This window comes from Ochotona curzoniae, unplaced genomic scaffold (genome assembly GCF_017591425.1).
Source record: "Ochotona curzoniae isolate NIBS_2020 unplaced genomic scaffold, NIBS_Ocur_1.0 contig_3622, whole genome shotgun sequence".
NCBI lineage: Eukaryota > Metazoa > Chordata > Mammalia > Lagomorpha > Ochotonidae > Ochotona > Ochotona curzoniae.
Genome location: NW_024465926.1, coordinates 3443555 through 3470311, shown reverse-complemented (window position 1 = coordinate 3470311; position 26757 = coordinate 3443555). Strand labels below are relative to the sequence as shown.

At 44.1% G+C, this 26757-nt stretch overlaps 1 protein-coding gene across 1 annotated transcript in view; it reads left to right on the top strand.

Annotated features, from left to right (window-relative positions):
- The window catches only part of CDH13 (cadherin 13), a 1068624-nt gene that overhangs the window by 243322 nt on the left and 798545 nt on the right, over window positions 1-26757 (top strand). The gene's annotated exons all lie outside the window — the stretch shown is intronic.

Below are 26757 nucleotides of genomic sequence, written 5' to 3'. Positions count from 1 at the left end.
GGCAAATCTAAACCATAGTATGTTGATTATAACTCAGTAAAGTTGTTGTTAACCCCAAAAGCAAGTATATCTCAGACAGCCCACATGCGGCTTGGTGGAGCTCTCTCCACAGCCCCTTCCTACAGGGCCTCCCATATGCTGCTGGCCATCTATTTGTTTTGCTCACAAGAACTGAGCTTCCCCACTACAGGATCCTGCCTTATGCCCTGTTTCAGGGACTAGATACTGAAACAGACAGATACTAAGAAGCTTGGAACCAGTGAATGGTGGTGACCACAGGACTCCAGGCCACTGGGTCATGAATCCCGCTTTTGCCAGTTACACTGCTTTGCAAGGGTGTTTCCTTCATGAAATGCCATCTGTGTGCTCAAAAGTGAGGTGCCTCACTTTTGTTTTGCAAAGTTGGTTAAGAACATTCTTATCTCATTGGTTATTATTCCCATCTGGCCTGGGCATCTCTGATCAGGGTGTAGGCAGGGCAATTGAGGGTGGGGTGGATGTAGGTGTGGCTTGCTGGCAGTAAGATCCAGGGACTATAGGACAAAAAAGTATTAGTGTGACTGACATTGGAAATTAGTGAGTGGCTTAGGGAGAGGGAGAGAGGGGACTTAATTGGCATGCTAATTGTCATTGTATTCAAGTTGATAGCAGATTGCTGGAAGGATGTAGGATTTACCCAAATTAACATGATTGTTTGGCACCCCTTGGCTGGCTCAGTTGAAGAATTCAGTAGCCTCCTAGTGAGAAGACAATCTAAGATCTAAGGCCAGGAGGGGGCCTCTTGGTTCTCATTCAGTGCTCAACTCCTTCCAATCAAGCAGACCTTCCCTCTCTCTGCTCCTTCTGGAAATCCGCTGATTCCCAAGCCCCTATGCATGGACTTGACTAATTTCTGTCTTCCCTTATGGGTTGAAAGCCGTTATCCCCGTGCCTCGTTGCAGGGAGGAGCCACCTAGGGCTGATACCCTGACAAGGAAACGGGACTCAGGTTCATGCTCCCAGGAGACAAGGCTTTGTGGAGTCAGAGCTGAGGGAGCAGATGCCTCCCTGGGTCAGAGAAGGGGCCATGCTTTGGGCTAGGACAAGGGCTGGGAATTAATTGGTTCCCTCAAATGGCCAGTGTCTGGTGACAGTGATCTGTGGGGTCCCTGAGCTTCTCAAAGTCTTCTCCAGTGACAGTGGGGGTTAGACAAAGCTTGGGAATGTCTGGTTAAGCCCTCCCCAATCATTTTTGCCATGTGTTCTGAAGAGACACTACTTCCACAGGAGGATAATAAGAGCCATAGAAAAAATGAGTTGCATAAACTGATATTTCAGGAGATTGCAGTTGCCCAGAGAAGTGAACCTCGTTAGTTGTTTTATTTTCTATACAGACATGTCTTTGGGACTTTAATGTGCATTTCAGTTTCAAAGAGGCCTCCCGGAGAGGCTGCATTTCGGCTTTCCTTCCCAACCCCTGGGGTAAGGAAACCTGCACACACTGTGCCTGCTAGTGATACGCAGAAGGCATATTGGGAAAACAAACTTCCAGGCTGCTTGGATCTCAGAGTGTGGGCTTGGATCTCTTCCACCTCACAGTGCCAGCACCACCTGGGAGCCTGTTAGAAATGCAAATTCTCCAGCCTGGACATGGAGAATCAAAGCCTGTGGGGTGCACCTAGAAATCTGTATTTGTAGGAGTTTGCAAACCTGGACAAGCATCAGACTCTTTAAAGCTTTGAGCTTATCCAGAACTGGTTTTGTTTGTTTGTTTGTTTTGTTTTGTTGTAGGTGTGGGGGGCAGTGCTACTGTTAATCTTTGGTGAGCCTTCTGATAGCTACTGTGACACCCACTGGTAATGAGTAGTCTAAACCAGTGGGTTAGAAACAGTTGTACACACACACACACACACACACACACACACACACACACGGCAATGTCCAGCTGCCTGTTTATGACCAGTTGAGGAGAGGAGTGCTACTGGTACCCAATTAGCAGAAGCAAGAAGTGCTGTAAACGTCCTGCGTGCATGAAAAGCCCCAGCACAAAGGATGATCCTAACTAGCATGTCATCAGAGCGGAGTCTGAGACACCCTGATTCACAGCCAAAGCTTCCTGATCAGCCAGCACACACAAGGGTTTTGATCTCTACATCATCTTACTATTCCTGGGAGGGAAGATCTGAGTTGGATTTGTGGAGAGATTGCTGGCAGCAAACTGTTCTCACTTTTGAGTTTTCTAAATGTAAATCTGTAGCTCCCAGGTAAATCGAAACTTCAACTCGTTCATTGGTGAGGAAACCAGAAGGATATTTTGATCATCTGGAAGGACATTAAAGAAACCAGGGTCATCTTAAGCAATTCAGCAAAAAACTATGCGGACACGATTGCTGAGATAGCTGTAAACTGGTTAATGTACAACATACCTAATCCTTTAGGGTTGTCTGTTCTGCTAGACAGAAGCTATTAGAAACTGTGCTGGACAAAATCAAACCACTTCACCAACATAGGGGCCATCAGTGAAGAACAAATGGCTAGCTAAGAGTACTCCTAGTAGCCCACAGGTGGCCTTTGTCCTTGAATGATACCCAAAGTGTGTGCCACATACTTATTTGTGCTTGCAAATTTTGAATACTTTTCTGCTCATTTGTAACTTTGGATGATTTTTTTCTGGTGCTTTAAACATGTGATCTTGAACTTACTGTCCTGCCTCACTAGAAATGATCCAAAACATGGGGTCAAAGAAAATGGGAGACAGTTTATTGAGTGGGAAGTGGTGAGAAGAGAGGTTTCACAGATGTTGCTGTTTACCTGTTGTGAAATGTGTGCTCTGCTAGATGCCTAGCATCATCCACATCTGCAGATGAGGAAACTGAGACATAAGGAGAGTTAGATGTGTCAGTAACAGTTGTGGAAAAGAAGGAGAGAATGGGGATCAAGACCATATAGAGAAAAGGGAAAAAGTTAAACTAGAGAAGGAAGGGAGGATGTCACAAGGTTTAGGAAAATGTGAGTGCGGAGTTAGTGCAGAAACACTCCTGCAGTGTTCAGAGTGCATAGAGCAGGCTGTGTGGGGTGACAACATATGTGAATGCAGTGTGAAATTGGCTCTGAGGTAAGGAATGACTGTTATTAATAGTAGCAGGGTTATTTTAGCCAAAGGATATCAGCATTGCTGCAGGGCAGGTTGAGATCCCAGCCCTTCAAGGTAGAATTACAGTTTCAGTTCTAGCTCTGCCACTGTAACTAACCTATCTGTGCCTCAGTTACCAGACTTAAAACAATGATCCCTGCTTGCTTTGCCTAAGATGGGAGTTCCAGATAACCTTGTGAGCACTTATTATTTAACAAGGCCTTGAAAAATGAGAGTTGGTTCTTTGGATATGCATGAGGGGGTGAACAAATGGATTTCCCAAGCAGTGGGTATTAGCATCTTGCTCATAAGCATCAGGGTTTCCATTTGAGTTCCCCAACAGTTGACTCTGAGAGGAGGATTTGAATGCAATTGATTGATTTGGGAAATGAATCAGGGGAAACTAGGGGAGTGAGCAAGTGATGTGGAAAGGGAAGCCAGTCATAGCTGGGGTCTAAAGTTCAGGCAGTTACCACTGTGGGTGCTGTAACTTAAGAGACTTTTGGGAGATAATGGAGAAGATGTAGTTCTGAGTCATCTCACTTGAGAGACATGGAAGCTCTAGACTTCATGCCACAAATGGAGGGGATGTAGTCTGAAGGCTGTTGCAGGTGACTTTCATTTTGGAAGCATTGCATTGCTAGTCCAGGAAAGAGGTGCAGATTTTTGCATTTGGAAGTGGAGTTAGTCCTCTAACAGAAAGGGTAGAAGAGATACAGATTTTGTGTGGGAGCTATCAATGTCTGCTTGAGTTAGTATCATGACATAGAAACAGGAATGCCCTTTGGGCTGATAATCTACATCTGAGGAGTTAAAAAAGAGAGTAACACATATAAAAAGTTGGGCAAAAATGCTGTGTATGTTCTCTGCCAGGGTCCAAATTGGAGATGGTAATAATAGGCAGCATTTATGTAGTGGTTCTCATGCGTCAGGTACTCTAACTACTCTGTGAGTATTACGCAGCTATTGAGGAGGATATTTATGAAGAGGATAATGACAGGGAGAAAATCATGTGAGTGAGACATAAACACTGAGCAAGAGATTTATGTACAGTAGGGTTCCTACTCAACAAAAAGAGCCGAAGAAGAGAGGTGGAATCTGAAAGGAAATTTACCAAAGTACTAACTTCTGATTCTGGGTGATTTTGTTCCATCTAGTTTATAAATCTCCATTGATGTGCTTGTATTACATATAATGAAAAATGTAAAAAAAATTGAAAAAGTGAAAGAAAAAAACACGTAAAAATAGATGGTGGAAAACCAATGGAGATTTTAAAGATGAGAATAACATAACTGAACATAATAATTCTGAAAAATTTATCTGGGGAAAAGGTGGAGGATGGATTGGTGAAGACCCAAGATGAGAAGCCCACCTTGCAAGCTAGCAAGGATCATGGGGAACATAGAAATGGAAATACCAGTTTTAGAGGCATGGTGATGAAAGGGATGATTGGGAAGGAGAAAAAATTCAGAAATGATTATAAAATGTTGAGGCTAATTGAATGGGAGAAAACAGTAATTGAACAAATGCTAGTAAGTAGTACTTCTTTGAACAAGGATTCTTTACTCATGTTCTTTTTTTTTTTACCCTAACCATAATCCCATACACTATACTTTTAATGGTCCCATTAAAAGTTCCATACACTATACCTGTATAGGTAAAGTGGTGGATTGGGTAAGTGAAGCCACTTGTCCAAGGCCTCAAAGAATGTATAGGCATGTGTATGGACAGATGGAAGGGGGGGAGTAGATGAGAGAAACCAGGATATTTTATTGTTAAAGTAGGAAAGAAAAGACAACGAAGCAGCAGACACTGTTAGCTGGTAAAGAAGGAAGGCAGCTGGGAAAAGCTCTAGGTTCAGCTGGAAGTCCTCTGTGAGATGGCCATTCCACATGTATGAAGCACAGGGTGCTGAGAGGCCAGGCCCTTGTGGAGGGCATGTAGGAAAGGCCTTGTTAGATCATGGCGTGCACACACTTAATAATAGATGTGAGCCTAAGAAACTGATGCAACAATGGGAAGAAAGATGATGTAATAGGGAAAGAACAAAGAAAGGAAAGGATCAAGGAAGACACAAAGGTTAGGAAACAGAGAGGGACGCGATAGCTAAGTGCAAGGATGCCAGACAGCCTGGGTTTGACCCTCAACTCGCGTGCCCTGGGACCTTGAGCAAGTCCCACCGTTCTCTATGCTTCAGACCCTTCCTTTGTCAAACTGGAGGATGGTGATGAGCCTATCTCCTGTGGTCTGTGGAAGAATGAACCAAATCTTGCAATGTGCTTTGTATGATGCCTGGCACACTGAATAGAAAGGCAGCAGTGCTCCTGTGGCTTTAGTCACTACAATAAATGCCATTTGCTGGGAAATAGTGCCAGCTATAAGTAAAGAATTAAGTTTTGTCACCCAGAGACTGTACTCTAGAAAGTACACCTGGAGCCCCAACATTGCACCATGTACTAGAGCCAACAGCTTTCCAATCCCTGGAGAACATGGATTTTGCACAAGACACCATGCATATAGCTTTGTCAGTTGGCAACTAACATTCTGCAATTTGCAGTAAATGAAGTCTATTGGGTTGCACATTTTTTGGATGAAAGAGTTAATAAACAAAGGCTGTTCATTAGAATGAAGTTGGAAGAGGTTTAGGAGGCAGAGAGTGGCTAGGAGAGTGAGGGGGTGAAGGACTTGAAAACTTGGAGGGGGCAGATGAAGATCCATGTGATTCCAGCAAGCTCCGTGAACTCAGTGCCCTTTCCTCATTCTAGAAAGTTTTATGCTCTTATAATTGATGCTTGGAGAAGTCTGCACACTGCAGACTCGGCATGAGGATTCCTAAAAGCCTTATTAACCCAGCCACTTAGCCCTTCAGAGTGCAACCCCTACTGTGGCTGTGCTGGCTCAAGATTAGCTGGGTCCCAAAATGTTCTGCTTTTGGAATGAAGAGATTCAACTTAACATCATGCTCCATTCAGCTGACCTCCTGAATCCCTCTGCCCCTCTAGCACTGGCTTTGGCAAAGGTACATCCTCCTCAACTGGGTTCCTCTGCTTTAGGAATCCTGATCATGTAACCTGCCAAGGAAGATGTTCTCTCTGTGGTTGAGCTACCAGAAGGAAGTGTGTGCCCAGGATTGATTTTGCTTGGTGTAAAAATCAATTGCATATACCAGGCAGGAGAAGCGCCCTCGAAGGCTTGAGTTGAGGCAAGAATGAGTTCAGGCTGGTTAAAGATCCAGGAGGTCAGGGCTCCGGGCAGTTTAAGTTTGAAATTGAAAAAAGGAAACAGCAAAGACAGATGAAGCTAGATTGTGCTTTGCTGGGCTCCTGTGGGCTTTCTCTGTGCTGATGAGTCCTATCTGGGAGTCGGTCTTTACCTGATGCATCATTTTGGGAGGAGGGCAGGGCACGGGAGTTGCAAAGAGCATCCCCAACTTGTCCTGAGGGACAGGAGAGGCTGTGGGGAGATGTTGTCAGCCTGAGTTGTTCCTCCAAGAAAAGAACTTTACATAATTTTCTTTGATAAGGGAGACTAAGAACAACCATCATCATCTGTGTTTTCAGAAGTATTAATTACAGTTGCTCTAATAACTGAGTCAAAGAATAGCATTCGTTGTGCATCATTTATGAGTCAGGCACACATCTAAGTACTTTGCACAAGCCTGTGAAAATGGCTAACTTCATTTCCTTGCTGAGACATTCACAGCTCGTGGGATGCTCGTGAGTGTAACATAGTGGTCAGTCTCCTCAGTCTAAGGAGGGGAATCCATTTTGCAGTTAAAGTAACAGAGCCTCAGGTCTCTCTTCATGGGACAGCTGACAGGGCTAGCGTTTGATTCTGGGGTCTCCTGACTATATTGTTGTGATTTTGTGTGAGTGGGTTGATGGTGTATGTTCATTAAATTGCTTTTGGCTGGGTTCTGAGAAAGTGTTTCCTCTGCTTTGCTCAACCCTCAGCAAAACTCTGCCAGGAAAGTATTATTTTCCCATTCTGTGGATGAAGGGATTAAGGCCCAGAGAGGATAAGCTGTTGAAACAAAGTCTCACAGATAGGGAATAAAACCGGGGGTCCATCTACCCTTTCTACCCCTGAGGTGTTTTCTGCTATGAGCATTTCTCTGTAGCGCCACCTTCAGTAGGACAAATGATTCCAAGTGATTTCCCAATAGAATAAGAAAATGATCTTAGCCTTGGGCCTTAGGGTTTGGGATGGGTTATTGGGATGGGCTGCTAAAAATGTGATCCTAACGATCTCAAGTCCAGGAAAGACCAGGAAGGGAGATCTGGCAGGAGGAGAAGTTAGGGAGAATTGGCTATGTCCAATTGTGACAAAGGTTTACAGGCCTTTCATCTTCTTTAAGGTTGCTAGTTCCCATTTCCATTTTTAAAGCAGCAACTTGCCACACAAACCTATTTTTGCTGCCCCCCTGTTGCCCTCAACAGTCATAAAAGCACAGTTTTTGGAACCAGCCAACAACACCAGCACTTTGCAGGATGATCACTGACTGCGGCCAGACTCAGGTCCCGTGGAGATGAGCGTTGCCTGAAGAGCTGGACTCTCATGCCAGGCAGACCATTACTGGTTTGTCATTCTGGGCTGTCACAGGATTACAGGAAAATCACAGTTCTTCCAACAGCCTTCAAAAGGTGTCCTTTTTCACCTGGGCCAGGACTGTGCCCATGCTTCTGATTCCTGTCAAGACGAGAAAGATTGGTTGCTCTTTATCCACCTCCTCTCCTGCTACATGACATCAGGAAGCTGTTTGGTTTGAAGACAGGTGCTTGGCATCACTGCCAAGCCAGTTTTGAACTTGGCTCTGTGATGCGATTACAGCTTTTATCTAGATATGCTCAAGGGAAAGCTGGCCTCTGTGCCGACTCATCATTTAAAAATCACAGATCTTGGAAAATGAAGCCATCCTGGAAGATACTGCAAGCTTTGGGTGCTGCTGAGATTGGCTGTCAAGCCAATTTAACTGGCCCACTCTACCTAGAATTCTGTTTTTTTCTGATGAAAGCAGATGACCTTGTAAAGCTTTGCCCTACCCTGTCATTTTGTCAACTTCTAGCCGACACCTGGTCTCCTGTGAGTTCCTATGGGAATCCCAGAATCATTCCACAACCAAGGGCTCCACATGAGAGAAGTGCACTCGACAATGCATTGATCAGGAGAAATGCCAAACTGTTGCTAAGATGGGGAGTGTTTATTAACTGCTGATTCCTTGACTCCCTCATGTATTCACATGCCAGTTTGGTGATAAAGGCTGGGGAATAATGAATGAGATGACCCGAGGTCTTGGAGTTCAAAAGGGAAGGTACACAAGCTCAATTCTATTTGTCATGAATGAGTGCGGGAGCTCAGCCCTAGTGGTTTTCCCAAGATGGTGTGAGGAAGACCGGTGACCTGTTTGTTCTTGAGAGTTGATGCTGTTTTCTTTCTTGATTTAGTGCTGATTCTGCAACACTTTCTGGAGAATGATGAGCTGTGCACATGGGCTTTTGCACACTTTCTATAGTGCCTTAGTTTAATGTAAACAAGCAAATCAGTTGTGGTCCACCCTAGTACTTTGGAACCATAAGAGAGAACAGCTCCACATTGGGGCAGAGCAAAGAGAGAGCTGGAATAAAGCTGTCAGGCATTTTGGGGAAGTGATGTTTGAACCAGGCTCCTAAGTGTCAAGAGGAACAAGGAGTGGTACCCCATGGGCTTGTATAGGATAGGAATGGAAGGAGCTAGAAGCCTGTGCTTGGGAAAGCTGTGAATGGCTTGTGTGGTCAAACTCCAGAGTGCAGGGTTATAGGGGAGGGAGCAGTGCCAGGCAGGAACCAGGACTAGTTCATAGAACACAGTGCCAGGCTTTGCCCTGAGCCAGCAGGAGCAAGAAAGAGTATTTATACAGTAGAGTAGCTTCATCAAGTGTGGGATCTCTAATAATCAACACACCTGTGCCTATACTGGGAGCAAGAAGATGTGCCCGTAGATGTCTTGGCAGTGTCCCAGTAGGAAAGCTGGAGATCGTGTTCCAGACAGTGCAGAGGTTGGGGTGAGAGGGTTGTCAGTCTACAGAGGCTACCAGTCCATTTGACCTGAAAGACTTGATAATAACCTACGGTACTAGAGGAAGGAGCAGGAGAAATCAGAAGGCCTTTTACAGCACAGTTTCTGGAACTGAATATGAAAGCCTGGATGTGAAAGCTGACTTCTCTTATTGCACAGATCACAAAGGCCCTCATTAGTTATGCCAGAAGCCTTTATTTCATGCCTACAAGGCACCAGGCAAAGGGGGAGATCCAGATGGTAGGAGCCACCTGTAGAGGCTGGAGGGAGAGTGGGGCTCAGCTGCAACCAGCATGTATGGCCCCAGTGGATGGGAGGGTATTGGTTTCTTACTGAAGTCAAGATCAGTTTCCCATCCCTCATGGTGTCAGGGATTTGCTGTTTCCTGAATCTCTTGCAAAAAAAGGCTCGGTCTTTCTTCCTGAGTGGTTCTGAGCCATGCACATAACATGGCATGAATGTTTGAAAACTTCTCCTAGTTCTCAGAATGTAATTCTGACAGTGCTGAAGGCTGCCAATTAAATGAAGATTTAGATAAAGGCTGTGTGGGAGAGGGAACGCAATATTCTTAAACCTAATAATGGTTTCCTTCTGTCTTTTTGACGCTCTGGAATAATCCTGATTGACTGGCTCTCTGCTTTGGGCATTCCCATTTACTGGACAATTTAATAACATTTAAAATGTTTGACAACCTTCATTTTGGGGCAGATATCCCCAGGGGAAGGGACTGTGGATAAGGATATGTGTGCTGTTCTGTTAAAAGAGAAAGCACAGATTTAAATAATGTTCTTGTCATATTCAGAACAGGTGCTCTGACTGTGATGCTAGACATGTGACACATGTGATGATGGCGTGGGTGTGGCTTGTGCTAAGAGCTTTCCTCCTATCACTTCACTCACTTCTCCTGAGGCATTGAGATGAGTGCCATTGTTTTGGGGATTTTACAGGCAAAATGGGCTCACAACCATTATGCTAATAAGCCGTGGAGCTGGTAGTTTTCCACCTTGTTCACTTCCTCTGCAGGGTAAAGGGGCAAATATCAGTACTTGGGGAAGGGATCCTAAAGATACCCAAGATAGACAGGCATTTGGTAGAGCAGTAAAGATGCTGCTCAGGATGTCTACATCCCATTTCAGATTACATGGGTTCGAATCCCAACTCCACTTTCAATTCTAGCTTCCTGCTGTTGGATTCTCTGAGGAACAGTGGTGATGAATTATGTACTAGGATTCGTTCCATGCTCCTGGCTTCAGCCTAACCCAGTCTAGGCTTTTGCTGGTGCTTGGGGAGTAAATTAATAGGTAAAAGATCTCTGTGTCACTTCTATATCTCTGCTTTTCAAATAAAGTAGAATAAATAAAAGTAAATAAAAAAGAAAAGTTTTTTGTCTTCCCTTTCCCAATGTTTTAGAGGACTCATTTCTTCCTCCATTGATTTATTGATTCAGCACATTTATAAAGGACCTATAATGTAGTAGTAGGAAAATAACAGTGGACACAACCCAGTCCTTGCCTGTGTGGAGATTTTGCCTGATGGGAGAAGAACACATAAAGTCTAGTAGTAATGTGGGCTATGAAGAGAGAATATGCTGCCAGGAGGATGAAGTGTGATAAGTGCCCCATTCCAGGAGGTGGGGATGAAGAGCAGAGGCCAGCAGAGACAAGGGATTACCTGAGATCCACTGTGGACTGCAGTCTGAAGACGGCAGGGACAGGAATATGCTAAGAAGTGCCAAGAGTAGGTGCAAAGTCCTGCGGTGACCACAGTGGCTGGCCCAAGAGCAGGAGATGGAATCAAGGAGGTAGAGCTGGACTAGCAGGAGAGGGTGCTTATTATCCTCAGAGTGATGGGAAACCATTGATGGCAAAGAGGAGAGCAATGCTATGTGCAGCACAGAAAGCCAAAGCCTTGAGGAAGATTGCAGGAGCTTACCACCCCTTCCTTTGTTTTGTTTTGTTTTTTTTTATGCCAATTTGAAACACAATCTCATTAATTACTCCTAACCACCAAATGAAGGTGTTGCTATCATTATTATTATCATTCATTTTAATAATATGTTTTTTCTTTTTATTATTATTTTCTTTGGGACCCATTTGTTCAGATCTTTTGTCCATTTCATCATCAAATTTTCTAATTGATAAATTTTAAGACTTCTTTGTTCTTAAATTGGATGACAATTTTTTATCACATTTGTTTTTTGAAGATACTTCGTCCTGGGCCCAATGTGAAGGTTTAATGGCTAAACTATTGCCTTGCATGCACCAGGATCCCATATGGGCTCTGGTTTGTGTCCTGGCCACTCTACTTCCATCCAGCTCTCTTCTTGTGTCCTGGGAAAGCAGTAGAGGATGGCCCAGGACCTTGAGTCCCTGTACCCACATGTGAGACCAAGAAGAAGCTCCTGGCTCCTGGCTTCTGATCAGCTCAGCTTCAGTCATGTGGCCACTTAGGGAGTGAACCAACAGATGGAAGATCTTTCTGTGGTCATTCCTTCTTTATGTAGATCAGCTTTTCCAATAAGAATAAATAAATCTTAAACAATTTTGAAAAGAAAATACTTCCTCTTTATAGGTGAATTTTGCTTCAATTTTCAGAGTGTCTTCCACAAAGTTTTAAAAAAATATGTATTTTTAATTTCCAAGAACAATTTTAGATGGAGAAACACACACATGGCAGTGGGGAGGGATTTCCAGTTGCTGATTCATTCCCCAAACAGCCACAGCAGGCAGCCCTGTGTCAAGAACTCAGTCTAGTTCTCCCATGTGAGTGGCAGGAACTGAATTATGTGAGCCATCACTGCTGCCTTCCGGGGCTTCTATAAGCAAAAGGCTGAATTGGAAAGTGAATCTGGGAATCAGACCCATCTATTCAAAGAGGGAATGTGGGTATCTTAATCTATCAGTGTCTTTACTAATGGACTGCATGTCTACTTCGTAAGTTTTTGATGAAGTCTCGCTTATAACTTATCACCAGTTTTTATGAATTATGCTCATGGTGTTGGGAAGGGTAAGAAGTCTGTCTAGAGTTTTCTTCTTTTTTTATATTAGGATTTCTAATGATTCAGCACTATTTGTTGAAAAGATTGCCTTTACTGCATCGCATGTCCTTAGTTTCTTTGTCAAATTCCAGTTGAGTGAATTTATATTTCTGGTTTCCAATCTGTTCCATTGATCTTCCTGTCTATTTTCCACCAATACAATGCTCCTTTGGTTACTGACATTCGGAAGTGTCAGTCCTTCAACTTTGTCCTTCAAGATTGTAGTAGCTATTTTGGATCTTAGCCTTTCCATAGAAGCTTCAGCATCAGTTCCTTAATGTTAGCAAAATTCTCTGCTGGAATTTTGGTTGGGATTATGCTGCATCTGAAGATTAAGATGAGGAAAATTGATGAGGGTAAGTCTTCTTATCCTTCAACATGAAACATGTCTGCGTTTGTTCAGCTTTCCTCTGCTTTTCTTTCATCAGGGTTTATGGTTTTCTCCATATAGATTTTGTATAAATTTTGTTAAGTATATACTTAAGTATTTTGTTTTGGGGGTGAATAATGAAAATGGACTTATATTTTTAATTTTCATTTTCACTTGTTCATTGCTGGTGTTAGGGAAGTGACTTGCTTTTATTTATTAACCTTGTATCTTGTAAACTTAGTGCAAATATTTATTAGTTCCAGGAATTCCTGGTTGATTCTTCTATCTATATAGATAGTAATGTTGTCAGCAAATGAATAGAGTTTTGTTTCTTCCTTCCCAGGCATCACACCTTTTATTCCTTTTATTATCTTGTCACATTAGCAGTGTGGAAAAACAGTGGTGAAAAGGACACCGTTGCCTTATTCCCGATCTTGGTGCGAGAGGTGTGGTGTTAGCTATAGGTGTTTTGTGGATGTTCTTGATCAAGTTGAGAAAAGCCCTCTCTATTTCCAGTGTGCCAAGAGTGTTTGTGATTAGTGATCTTTCAGTTTTGCCCACTCTGAGTGCTTTCTTTTGTTTTGCTGTGATTATTTGACTTTTATGCTTTAGTTTTATGTAAATGATCACATAATTAATTGTTTAAATGTATTTATTTGCAAGAGAGAGAGAAAGGAAACAAATTCAAGGAGGAAAGGAGGGTGAGAGAGACAAGCAAGGAGGGAGGACGGAGGGAGTTTGAGAGGGAGGGAAAAAGAAAAGAGAGAGGATAATAAAAGAGAGAGAGATCTTCCATTCACTAATTCACTTCCCAAATGGTTGTAATAGTTAGGACTAAGCCACACTGAAGCCAAGATCTTGGAACTCCATCTGGGATTTCCCGTGTAGGCAGCACATCATTTGCTGCTTTCTTAGGTACATTAATAGAGAGCTGGATCCGAAGTGGGACAGCCAGGACTTGACTAGGGCTCTAATATGGGGTGTTGACATTGCAAGCAGTGCCTAAATTTGCCACAACCTCATCACCTAATTAATTCTTGAATGCTACACAAGTCTTAAATACCTAGGAAAAATCTCACTTTGATCACATTTAAAAAGATTTATGTATTTATTTGAATAGTAAATCAATGGGCAGAGAGATTTCTGTCCACTAATTTACTCCCTGAATGACCATACTAACTGGAGTTGGGCCAGATCAAAGCAGGAGGATGGAGATTCATTCAGATTTCCCAATGAGTGGCAGGGCCCTAAGTACCTAGATCATCTTCTGTTGCTTTCCCAGGCACTTTGGCAGGATCAGAATTGGAGCAATTATAATGCACTTGCTTTTTTCCATGCCTTACTCAGCAGCGTGTAGGTAGTGCTTAGGATACAGGTCAGGATGCTTTGATTTAAATTCTACCTCTGTTTCTTTCTGGGTGTGTGAACCTAAGCAAGTTATTTAACCTCCACATATCTTAGTTTCAATGCATATAAGATTATGTAAAATTGTAGTGGTCTGAAGGGATAGTTGGGGACATTAAATTGTCCTCAGCAGGCTTAGCACCCTGTCAGCACATGGTGGGTGGTCATGATAGCTTGGCATGATTACTTCCCACTCTCTGAATATAGGTCCATTGCTTTTTGCTTTTCCTCACGTTGCTAATACCTGGTTCAAAACAGATACTCAATGAGAGAATGCACCATAGAAGAAAATATGTCCCCCCCCCCCTCCTGTATTCTGGTGTGTGTGGTAGAGATTGTTATTCTACTTAGGTTATGTTTATCTACTTGATATTCACATAAATTAGCCCCAAAGGAACTTCCCACATGGATAGATGTGTTTGGAGTGTTTTGAGAATAGTCCCCAAAGTTTTATCCATCATTTTGTGCTGACTGTGGCCTCTTCCTGGTTCACAGCAGCTATGAGCAGGGAGGCCACCAGGGAGGTGGGTGAGTATTACAATCTCCATTTTACAGAAAATGATAACAAGAGGAGGAAAAAAAAAAGCATAGTGTTGATATAACTGCTTTGAAGATGGAGCAAAATCTGAGCCCAACTTGTAGAGTAGGCAGAACGTGTGTGTTTGACCCAAGCTCCGTCTTTCTCTTTCCACAACACAAGAGTCAGATGACTCACCAGCAACTTTGCCAAAGTTACATGAGAGACAGGAACACATTAGGCATGAGCAGGTATGAAGAGACCCATGTCATAGCAGTGGTGTGGTGGTTGTACCATTGAGAAAGGAATGCCAGAAGCAAGGCCACAGAACACAGGCTGCTTGAGACTGTGTGCCTCTGTGCACTCTCACACACAGCATGCCATCTAATCTCAAAGGAGATTGGTGCAGAAATAATGCAAAACTTAAACCCAAGTGAACTGTGCGCACTCACCGCTATGTGGAAAATGTGTGCATACATGCCATTTACCAAATGAGATAATCCCATAGAAGTATAGCCCTGTGTCTACCTGAGCCCACTGGAGACCAGACCCTTGGAATACAATCGGGAGTAAAGTGGACTTGAGAATTCTTGACAATGTCACAACAAAAACCTGGGTATTCCTGAGTGTTAAAGCTTAGGGTAAGATTTATCCATTGGGTCACTGTTGTCCTTTGGAGCCCAAGAATTCTTGTGATGGGAGCTGTCCTATGTATGGGGGCAGTCTATAAGCTGTTCTGGCCCTGATCCACTGGATGCCAGTAGCACGTGCCCCTCACTGGTCATCTCTGAGAAAACTGGAAATATCTCCTCTAGGTATTGTCAGGTTTCCCTGTGAGGGTGATGGTGGGAAAAGTCTTCTCATTGAAAGCAACTACTTTAGCAGAGTGTTCTATAAACTATGGCACATCCGTTGAATGGGAAATGAAAGTGAGTACCTTATAGAGCAGTGTTGGAATAGTGGTATTAATTTTCAAAAAACAGAGAATAATACTGCCTTTATTCCATAGCTTGACTGAGGCTCTGGGTTTCAAAGGAAGCTGCTGGGAAAAGGAGGGAAGAAAAAGGTGACTTGGAAATCATAGGAACCAGGGAGCCTCAATGGACTGAGTGTCCCTGCTTGTCTAGGATTTAGAGCCTGAGGATAAACAAGTAAAAGCAAGCAGATGTGAGAAGCATGGAAAAAATGAGCTCAGGCAAGATAGGCAGTCGTGTTTGGTGGGGATAATATTTGAAATGTCTAACATTAATTCCAGCAGAGGAACTGGTAAGTAAGATATCTGTTGAGCACTCCTTTCCCCGAGTAGGGATTGCCAGCCCGAGCAGATGAGGGAACTCTCAGAGGGAGCAGCAACTGACGGTGAGGCCCAGTGAACCAGCCACGTCCACCAGGGGCCCAGGGATTTAGTTCAGAACAGGACTCGCAAAAGAGAAGCAGTCGGAGTCCAGGGGCAGAGCGGAAGTAAGAGGATGAAGGGCTCAGAAGGAAACCCGCTGGAAGGTGGAGATCTGTTTAATCCCATTGTTTCTTACATTCCTGGAACCCAAGACCCAGAGCAGATTCGGACATGAATTATGTATTTGCACAAAGACAACTAGTGCAGGAGTGAAGGCTGTCTGAGTTCCGAGGCTCTTAGCATCACAGGTGAGCTGTTTCCTTTCGTTAGTGGCCTGTAGCTGCTGCTGCAATTCTGCACAGACATTAAAAGAAAAATATGTGTGGGTGAGAAGAGCAGGATGTAATGGGTTAGAATCTGGTGTTAATTAACAATTCTTAAAATCTATTAAGTTCGTTGAAGAAATCATAAAAACAAGTCAAACCACCACCATTTTCCTCCCGGGAGTGAGCAGTGGCCACTTTGAAGAGGCCCGGTCTCAAGAAGAAGGGGCCATGAAGTGTGTGATGGCTGCCCAGACCCCAGTGTGATATTTCATTGGAGGCAGACAGCTGTCCATTTCCTTTGCTCTCTCACCCTAATCCAGCCGCAGCACATTGGTCATGCAGATCCAGAGGGGCGGGCAGCAAGTTCTCCCGGCAGGCTGTGCTGAGGGACGGTCCTGGGGGTATATGTGCCTCCGTCACAACAGCCTAATTATAGGAAATGCAGCCAAATCCTGCATATGCTTTTCTGGGGATGTGCAGGAAGAGATTGTAATGGGTAATGCAGAGGTGTTAAGAGAAGGACTAAAATGTTACTTGAACATGAGCATCATTCGTGACACTTTGTCACCAGCTCCTTCTCACACCAAACAGCCAACAGATCCTTCTCGAGTTGGGGATTGGTGCTGCCAAGGGCTTGGTGAAAGCCTGACTCTCTACGCCCCACACCTCCAGGGGTTCCTGCCCTCTGGCTGTCACAGGGCAGCTGTGCACTTCCAGAAGGGGCTAAGCACACAGAGGCAGAGCCACACCTTAAGGACAGTTTCCAAATAGACAGACTCATCACCTTTTTGTTGGAAGTGGATGCTGGCTTCTTATTAGCAGCAAACACAAAGTATTGGGGGAAAACCCAATTAGGGAATAATAAGCTCACGTTCAGATGTTCGCACACATGGATGTGCATCACATCTGAATATCTAATGGAGACAATTTAGGAACAACTAAAATATGCCCTTCAATTAGGGAACTTGCTCAGTCTGCACTATCCAATACAGTCATCACCAGGCTCACACGACTATGCAGATGTCATTTAATCAAAATAAAGAAATTAAAATTTTAGTCTTTCAGTCACATGAGGCAGATTTTAAGTGCTCAGCTGCCACTTGTGTCCATTGGCTATCATGGTGGACACTGCAGCAAGGACAGCCCCACAGACAGGCAGGTGTGAGGAGCAGCGCCAAGCTGAATAAACGATGGTGTCCCCAGAGGGTGCTCCGCATGCTTTAGGTAGAGTGAGATCAACACAGAAATCCTGACATATGAAGGTCTTCCTTGTGGCTTGCGAGCTTAACCAGAACTTTATGATATTAGTTATTCTGTAAAAAAAAAAAAAACCCGCATGTGCTGTCTTGTGTAAGCAAGGGAAATAAGGATAGAAGATGTGTACCAAGTTGTCAGCAGCAGCTACCTTGGAAAGGAGAAAGCATATGTTTACTTCTTATTTTCTTCACTTGCTTATCGTCTAAATGTATTTTAATAAGGATGTGTTACTTTTGTAATTGTGAAGAGATTTATTTGATGACAGTAGTTGAGAGGCATGAACATAGGGATTTTCTGCTAGTTTTTTGGTTGGAACCTGGTTAATGAGGACACCTGAGTGGTGTTGACCAGATGGCTGATTGGGAAGGCTCAGGGAGAGGGAAGCAGAGGGAGGTATGGAATTGGTCCAGAGCAACCTGGTTCCTGCTGCTGTCAGGGCACACCCACAGGCACGTGCTCCCTGTTGGGAGTGATGTCTTCTGGTAGGGAGACTTATACTCACTCTATGATCTCTTACTACTAAACTGCTATGGGTTGAGGGAAACGCCCAGAAGGGTGTGAAACAGCGCAGATCTGTGCCTGTCAATGAGGCTTCCCACGGTTTTGGAGGGAAAGGCAAGGTGTGTTCCTGACTTTTGTGATGTGTTAAAGTATTTGTGTACAGGATTGTGTGCTACAGGCACCTACCTTGTGCATTCTGTCCTGGAAGTTAGCTGTGCCAGGTGCGTGCGATGGGCACATGGCATGAACCTTCACCTTCCCTTCAGAATGCCCTCTCTGCTCTTCCCCTCCTCTCCCAGCACCACCGACATTGTGCTCCAGGTTGTGTGACATGTTTGCCCTTGCTTTTGAGAAACTAGGATATTATCAGCTATTACTTCATGGGGAGGCTGCCCAGAGCTGGGGAGGGAAACCCAGGGAGTTTAGGCTGTATGTGACACATAGTAAGTGCTAAGCAAATGTTAGCTTCTGCTAAAATTAGGATTATCAAGTACCACTGCTGAGCAGCTCGCCCTTACCACTTCTTCCTGAGTCTGTGTCTTCCCAGTTGGACAGACAGATGGTATCTGGAGGACAGTAGCCTCCTGCTCTTCTCTTCCCACCTCCAGGCTCCCAGGAGTGAGCTGCACTACCCTGTTGGTGAATTCATAGCAAGGATTTGGCACCTGAGGGAGTGAGGGTCTGAGAACAGCTTAGCTAAGCACTGACCACAACATGAGGGATTGCCCTCTGGGGGACACTGCTGGATGGCCAGCCCTGCACAAAGCCGGGACCCTGCAATGCTGTAGGTGGCAAAAGCGACAACTCTGAGGTGTAACTTTCAAGGAGAAGGCCGGCAGTTCTTATATGTCACTGTAGGGAAAAAGGAGTCAAGCGTTCCCTGCGTGATTTGCTTCAAACAGACTTCCTCTCTCAGTAGAATATTTCAGGTTATTATTTTTTTTTTCCACAGAAAAAAATCTGATAGTCTCCCTATTGACTCCTTTTTGCAGTGTCTGTCTGCTTGTCTGGTACATGAAGCTGTCCACCTAGTGAGAGATTTTGATGTGATGAAGCAGTCACAGCAAAAACCTGACCCATGTTTTTTGAGTTTGTATACTATACACACCACATTAACATGTGTGCATATGTAATGTGTGTATGAATACATGTGCATGTGTGCATATTGTGTGTCGTTGTTACATGTGTGTTTTGTATCCGTGGTTACCCTACCTGCTGACAATAGTTTATAAACAGAATTCAGCACTCTCAGCACCTGGTCATTTGCAGACCTAGAAAATGTGAAAAAACAAAAACAAAACAAAAAACCAGAACTTACCTGCTGTGTGAGTTCCCAGTTGCAGACAAGCAACCTGATATTCTGGTTTCTTGCTGCCATCCTTGTACTGTAGACAAGAGTTGTTTTCACGGGCCTTTGAGTGTCGCATTTTTGTCATCTTCATGCTTTTTGTTGTCAAATTGCTGCTTAAAATGGCCCTGAGCGCTGTCTAGTGTCCCTAAGTACAGGAAAGCTGCAGTGCGCCTCATGGAGAAAATGCAGGGCCCGAGCTGTGGTGCTCTGTGGTCGGGGTTGGTAAGTCAGCAGTGTGCATTGCATTCGGTGTTACTAAGCAGAAGCATGCATGTGGGGAGGCGGTGTGCAGAAAGGCAGCCAGAGACTCACAGGAACCTGCTCCTGTGTTTCCTCTAAGGATTCTTGTTTCAGTGTTTGCCAACTTGGTACTCACTATAACTTCAGATGATGATTGTGAACGGTGAGTGTCTGGTGTTAAATCCTCCCAGAGCTTAAATGAGAAGTGTAGACACTGATGCTTAAGATCATAGACGCTGGTCCAGAGTCACAGTATTTTGATCTGCCAGCATCTTGACCAAAACCCCAAGAACCTGTTCAGAGAAGTGGGATGTGTTTGTCTGTGGTGTTTTCTCATCTCTTAAAGCTACCACCATCAGCCCCATAGTTGGGGGGAAGGGATGGCATTTGTTGTACCAGCTATGCCACGGACAAGACTGTTGTGCACACAAAGTGAAGGAACTGCCTCAGTAAGGAGGAAGGCACCCAGATCACAATAGCAGAGGTCCTCACTAGCCCTTCTTGCAGATGATTCTGTCACCATATGCTACCTGTATTTCTTTTGCCAGAAGAGTCACATGTAAGGGTCTGGTGGGTACTTAGAGCTAAGTTCCCTCTCTGTGAGGAACAGGCAATGGGTTCTGACGGGGCTGGCCTCATTTCACAGCAGCGACAACAGCATTTTTTGTTATGCACACAAAGATGAGTACCGATAACCCATTTTACAGATGAGAACTTTATGGCTTAGAGAGGTTATATCATGTGTCCAAGATCACACAGCTGGAAGCCAGTGAGGCTAGAGCTCAAAAACAGGTCCTTTAACTCGAGCCAGCTGCTGTCCTACCACCCAGGTGATGCGTTCCACATCTTTAAGAGCCAGGATGATAGTCAAGATGAGTAATGGTTCCAGCAGACCAAGGAAGTGGAATATATTGTGTCATTCTTGGTGCTGAGCAGAGCTCAACAATGGATCCGAGGCACCTTTCTGAAATGTGTATCCCCTTCTGTCCCTGGGCCAACGTGTAGCATTCCAGTAATTCTCTCCAAATAACTGAAGGATGCAGCTGTTCCTTCTGAGAGGGAAGGGTGTTGGCTTTTGTCTTTAGATGCAATCTTATGCCAGCATAGTTAGATCGCCTTATATGTTAGCAGCTGGAGCCCAAATGCAAGAGTAAGCATGTGGAATGTCAGAGGCCTTTGTTGAGTGTCCTAGCTAGTGCACATGAAGCAGAGGGCTTGTGCAATCTACTGTATGAAGGGAGACAATTGCTGGGAGAGGGAGTAAAGAGAAAGGGAGAGAAACAGGCCGAGAAGGTGAGCTGTGTGCCAGCGGCCATGGCGCTGCTTGCTCCATGTGAAATTGATTGAAAGATTTGTAGTCGCTGCGTCTAGGTGTGCAGGAGAGAAGAGGGGTGATTTATGCGATCACATACAGTGACTATTGGCCAAATGTTTGCCCAACAGACGTCTTGCACCTTTTGGCAGTTTATACATGCATGGGCCCCTTCTCAAGAGCCTGAAAGGCAGTCCTCCTATGTCTGGAAGGAGGCTAATGGGACAGCAAACGTCCCATTAGCTAAAGGGGCTAAACGTCTGGGTGCTGCCACTGCTCGGCCTGGCATTGGGAAGAGCCCATTTGAGAGACCAAAGTCAGGTCTAGGAGCCCAACCCCTCTGAGCTCCAGCAGGTCACTCCTGCCTACTACATGCCTGGGGTTTTGTGTCTCTTTGCCATGCCATGCAGACATTCAAGACTGAGCTATTAGTGAGACTTTTTCATCATTTTATGCTCCATTTTCAAAGCTGTCTAGAAATGGGGTAAGTTAGAGCCTATTACCATTTTGGGGGAGCACCTGCATTTGTCTGGCTGACCTAATATTAACGTGGGTTCTTGTCTTTGCTTGATTGTTGCTCTGTCTACACTGCACCATTGCAGGGCTCTGTTCTGAGTCCTTACAGTTCATCGGGAATACCAAGCAGATGGCAAAGTGACTCTTCTTCAACAGGGATATGGGGTTGCTCGGTGGGTTTACTGAGACCTGAGGCAGGCTACACACAAACCACGGGCTGGTGTCCTGCAGTCTTAATTGCTGTGCTGGACATTGGTACCTAACACTTGAGTTGTTCTCTGTGTCCCACGAACCCTGATCACAGAAGGAGTGATGCTGTCCAGCCCGGGCAAGCTTTGGAGATGTATCAGGCTGCTGGTAAGGTGAGAGGCCTTAAGGAAACTTGACAAATCTGTTTTGGGATCTAGTGTATGTTCTTTATTTTTTCCCTTAAGGAGTAAAGCAGAGAAAAGTGTTTGGAGGGACACTTGTAGAGGGAGCAGCTCCTGCCTCAAGGATGCAGTTAGAGACAGGCCTTTGGCCTCATGCTCAACTCTGGCCTGTGTGTTTCAGTAACACAGGAATGAACTGAAAAATGAAGATTCAGGTGGTTCTAGTGCACATAAAGATATGTACACTCATGACTTAGGGATTGTCAGCTATTTGAGTCTCTTGGAATGATCTGCACTGTGCGATGGCCTAAGCCAGTGTCACAGACAGAGCAGAAAAAGCAAAGGCATGACCAAAGGCACAACATCAGACATGTACCTCTTTGGGCCTTTTACAGGTTCCAAAGTTTCTGTACAAGTCTCCTTCTGTCCACAGTGGAGAATCTTCCCAGATCTGTAACTACTCTAGGGGTTTGCCCATAACACCCAAGGACAGTGTGGCCCTGCATTCTACTTTTGTTGCTGCTGTCACTGCCATCCATATGTGACCGAATCATCTTGACCCACAGTGACAGATACCCTATGAAGCCACTACATAGCTTTTCCGAGTTCTGCTGGCTCAGGTGTGATGAATGTTACACAAAGGTGTGGTGTGGAACCCACTGCAGACTTTCTTAGGGATCCCATTCCTGTGGTCACCTTTGGGGCATCACTGGACATGGTGGTGGAAAAGCTACATCAAACTAAGTCTAAGATCTGTGGATAGTCGTTGTAGGCATATGGTACCTTGCCTTGCCCTGGCATTTCCAACTCAGAAAATCAAATTGCTCTATAAAACTCATGGGGGAATGGACATCAGCACCATATATCTCAGCCCCTACCACGTCAGTAAAGTCTGCAGAGAAAATAATGGGTCTTTTAGGACCTACCCATTGAGCCTTTTATTTTTAAGTGACACAGGCTAGTACAGACTTAATTGTAATTCTGATACCATTACTTGTAATACTGTCTCCAGTCCTGAGAATTAATTTGACTGGAAAAATTCCAGAAGGACTTAAATGTTTCTCATTAAAAGCATTATAGATAACTTATTAGACATTGTAACTAATTGTAATATCACCCAATGTAAAGCCACCCAATTAAAGATGCTGTTTCTTCTCTGTGATTAGTTGGCAAACCTTTTCCATACAACTGTGCCCTCTGGAATATAGATCAATTAAGCATATATAATTGGACTGAATCATTTGCTCCCCGATTATCACTCTCTCTGGTGAGATAGACCCTTGCTGGCTTGGTTGGCTTGCCAAGACGAATGACCTAAACCCCAGTTAGGATATTGAAAAATGCATCTCCACACAATAGCTTATGTGCTAAGAAGTTATTTCTGGATTCACTAGTGGAAATGTATTCTGTTTTCTCAGTATGGAGAATTTTTTGTGATTTATACATTTTTCCCTTTAAAATATAAAGAGATGTAATTTTGCAGTTTTTATTCTTAACTTATAGTAAAGCAATGAGAAGGTACAGACGGGAAGGCAGCCCCTGTTGGGAACAGCTGTTTGTCATAAGTTTTGAGTTTTTTTTTCCTGGGTTTCTGAGTCTGTCAGTGAGTAGGTGAGTCTCCTAAGACCCTGCCCTCTCTGTGCCTGGAAATTTATTGGGAAGGACTAAGAAAAAACAGAGGTTCTCCAGCTGCCACCAATTATTTGACCTCATGCTGAATGGCAGATACTTTTCCATCTCAGGACATTCTGAAGTCATCTTGGTGAATCAGGAAGAAACATGAAGGTTCATGTAGGCGAAGCACAACATGTATTGCTATTGCCCTATCTGAAAATGGGATGAGTAAAAGCAATTTCTGTCCTTTTCTTCTCTTTCCTATTGGATTATCTGCCAGCCATCTCTCTCTCTCTCTCTCTCTCTCTTTTTATGAGAAAAGAAAAATGACTTGAAACAAAATCAGAAGCACAGTGACTTCAGGATTGATAAGTTCACGTCTGTAGGGAAGCCTAAGACCCATGGTGCTTAGGTCTGCTACAGCAGGTACAGCAGGGAAGGTACACACAGGCCGTCTAGTAAGGGGGTGGATGGGGCTGTGTTCAGGGGATAGACCGACTTTCAGAATGGGCCAGACATTTGCATCTTTCATAGTGCATGGACTGACACGTAATTGGTGGTAGCTAGGTATGAAACTTGGAGGTACCTTTATCGATTTCCCTTTAATAAATCATCTCCCGTAGTAGTCATTTTTCATCAATGGGCAATTCAGTAGAAGTTAGAAGTGAGCATAATGTTGCATATGATTTCAGAGCATCTGGTCCTAATATGTAGGAACAGCTGCTGAGTACCTGAGATATAAACAAAGCATTTTTCCCATGGCTGCCAGTGTTCATCCTTCTGAAAAGCAATGTGTCACTAGGGTGCGTTTGCTTCTCACTGTCTTTTCTCATGACAGCAGTGCTCAGGACTACATCAGCAATGTCCTGGTGGATGTCATGCCTTGTTTTACCATGTGCCAGACCCCATGCCAGACATTCTCATAGATTGTCTTACTAAATCTTCACCTCTGCTTCTCTTAGGTGTTTAAGTATGGGCGAAAGTCATAATCAGAGATTAGCTCTGTTGAAAGCTCAACCCAAGTCAGCCCAACACCAAAGCTAGTTCTTTTACCAGTTTAATAAATTATTCATATGTAGGGTGAAAGGATTCAACTGAGTCACCGATGATACGGATAACAAAAGGGAACCCAGAAAGATTTGTGTGTGTTCTAGGGGGTGCGGGTAGTCTTGTTTCATGATGGGAGAGAGTGCTTTTTTTTTTTTTTTAAAGATTTATTTTTATTATTTTTTCATTGGAAAGGCGGATATACAGAGAGGAGAGACAGAGAGGAAGATCTTCCGTCCGATGATTCACTCCCCAAGTGAGCGCAATGGCCGATACTATGCCAATCCGAAGCCAGGAGCCTCTTCCGGGTCTCCCACGCGGGTGCAGGTTCCCAAAGCTTTGGGCTGTCCTCGACTGCTTTCCCAGGCCACAGGCAGGGAGCTGGAAGGGAAGCGGGGCTGCCGGGATTAGAACCGGCGCCCATATGGGATCCCGGGCGTGGAAGGCGAGGACCTTTAACCACTTGCGCCACCGCGCCGGGCCCGAGAGAGTGCTTTTTATGGCTGTATGGTAGTGTACATTTTGTCACCAGGTGGCAGTACAATACCTTGGTCACATGAGCCAATCAACAAACTTTCCTCCCCCCCCCCAATATTCCCAAGGCAAAACGTTAAGTTTTTAAACATATCTTTCAAAATCTTTAATCAAAACTATAAAAATCAAATGTTCAGGAAAATAATTATATCTGTACACCTCATAGCAAAGCAAAAGCCTTTAGAGCAAACTAAGTCACATCATCTTACTTAAGACACAAAAGTGTGGGCCCGGAGGCGTGGCCTAGTGGCTAAAGTCCTCGCCTTGAACGTGCTGAGATCCCTTATGGGCATCGGTTCTAATCCCGGCAGCTCCACTTCCCATCCAGCTCCTTGCTTGTGGCCTGGGAAAGCAGTGGAGGACGGCCCAAAGCTTTAGCAAGTCATTTACTGGAAAAAGGTCCAGTTCCTGCAGGCGGTGTTTGCCCTGGACCTCCCTGAGAAGGTCTTTCTCCATGTGGCCCACACTACCACCATCTATTTAGAAAAGAGTTTGGACTCCCTGAGTTCATTCCTAGCTTCTCTTTCACACCCACCCCCTTGCTTTTCAATGCTGAAGTTAACATTTCAGATTTTGAAATTGGGTAGATCTGTGTTCAAATTCCAGCTCAACAACTTTTTAACTATGTGAGTTTGGAGCGTCTTTTAACAAAATATCTGTTTTAAAAGAAAGAAATAGATAGGAAAAGATAAAGATGCAGACTGATCTTCTATCTCTCAATTCACTCCCCAAGTGCTCACAAAGGCCAGGGCTTGGTCAGCCTGAAGTCAGGCACTAGGAACTCATTCTGGATCTCCCACATGGGTCACAGAGACCTCACACTGTAATTACCTCTGCTTTCTAATCCACGTCTCAGCAATGAGTCACCAACTTCTACCATTTCCCCACCATCCTCCTTGAGGGATGCCTCTTGGAAGTCTTGAATTTGTCCTTTTTAGGAATATTCTTTAAAAAGAAGTACCTGACGTCATTGATTTTTATACTTTACATAGAATTCCTTGTGACTTTGTTGGCATGTGGGAGTCTCACATTTCACTTTACGTGAAAGCAAATCTTTCCCACATTTTACCTTCTTATATCCCTGCTCAGTGACCCATAAAACCCCAGTCCCTAATAAGGGAAATCCAAATTAAGACATCGATGAGGTACCACCTAACACCAGTAAGATTGGCCCACATAAAAAAGAACACCAATGACACTTGTTGGCGAGGATGTGGGGAAAAGAGAACCCTACTCCACTGCTGGTGGGAATGCAGGTTGGTACAGCCTTTATGGAAATCAGTATGGAGAACACTTAAACAACTCAAAATTAGCATACCATATGATCCAGCAATAGCACTCCTAGAAATATATCCAAAACATCTGTTTCACAACAAACCAACATGCACCCCTATGTTCATAGCAGCACAATCAGTAATTGCCAGAACATGGAAGCAACCGAAATGCCCATCAACAGAAGATTGGATAAGAAAACTTTGGTTCATCTACTCTATGGAATACTACTCAGCTATTAAAAAAAACAAATTGCAGTTCTTTGTGGCTAAATGGGCCCAACTGGAAACTATAATGCTAAGGGAAATGAGTGAAACCCAAAAGGTTAGATACCACATGTTTGCCTTAATTTAACCAGTAATTTTATTTGTTTGTTGGCTTATTTGTTTTTGAACCTGTCATTGGTACTGTCTCAATCCATGTGTTGTGAAAAATTGAACTTGCATTACTTTTAACATATTGTTTACTCAATACTATGTCAACCAATTTCATAACATTGTAAATTGTTGCTGATGTTTTGTAGGGGCTTTTAACCGACAGGGACTTTACTCTGTTAGCTCTACCTTCAGACCAGAGAAGGTCTCCC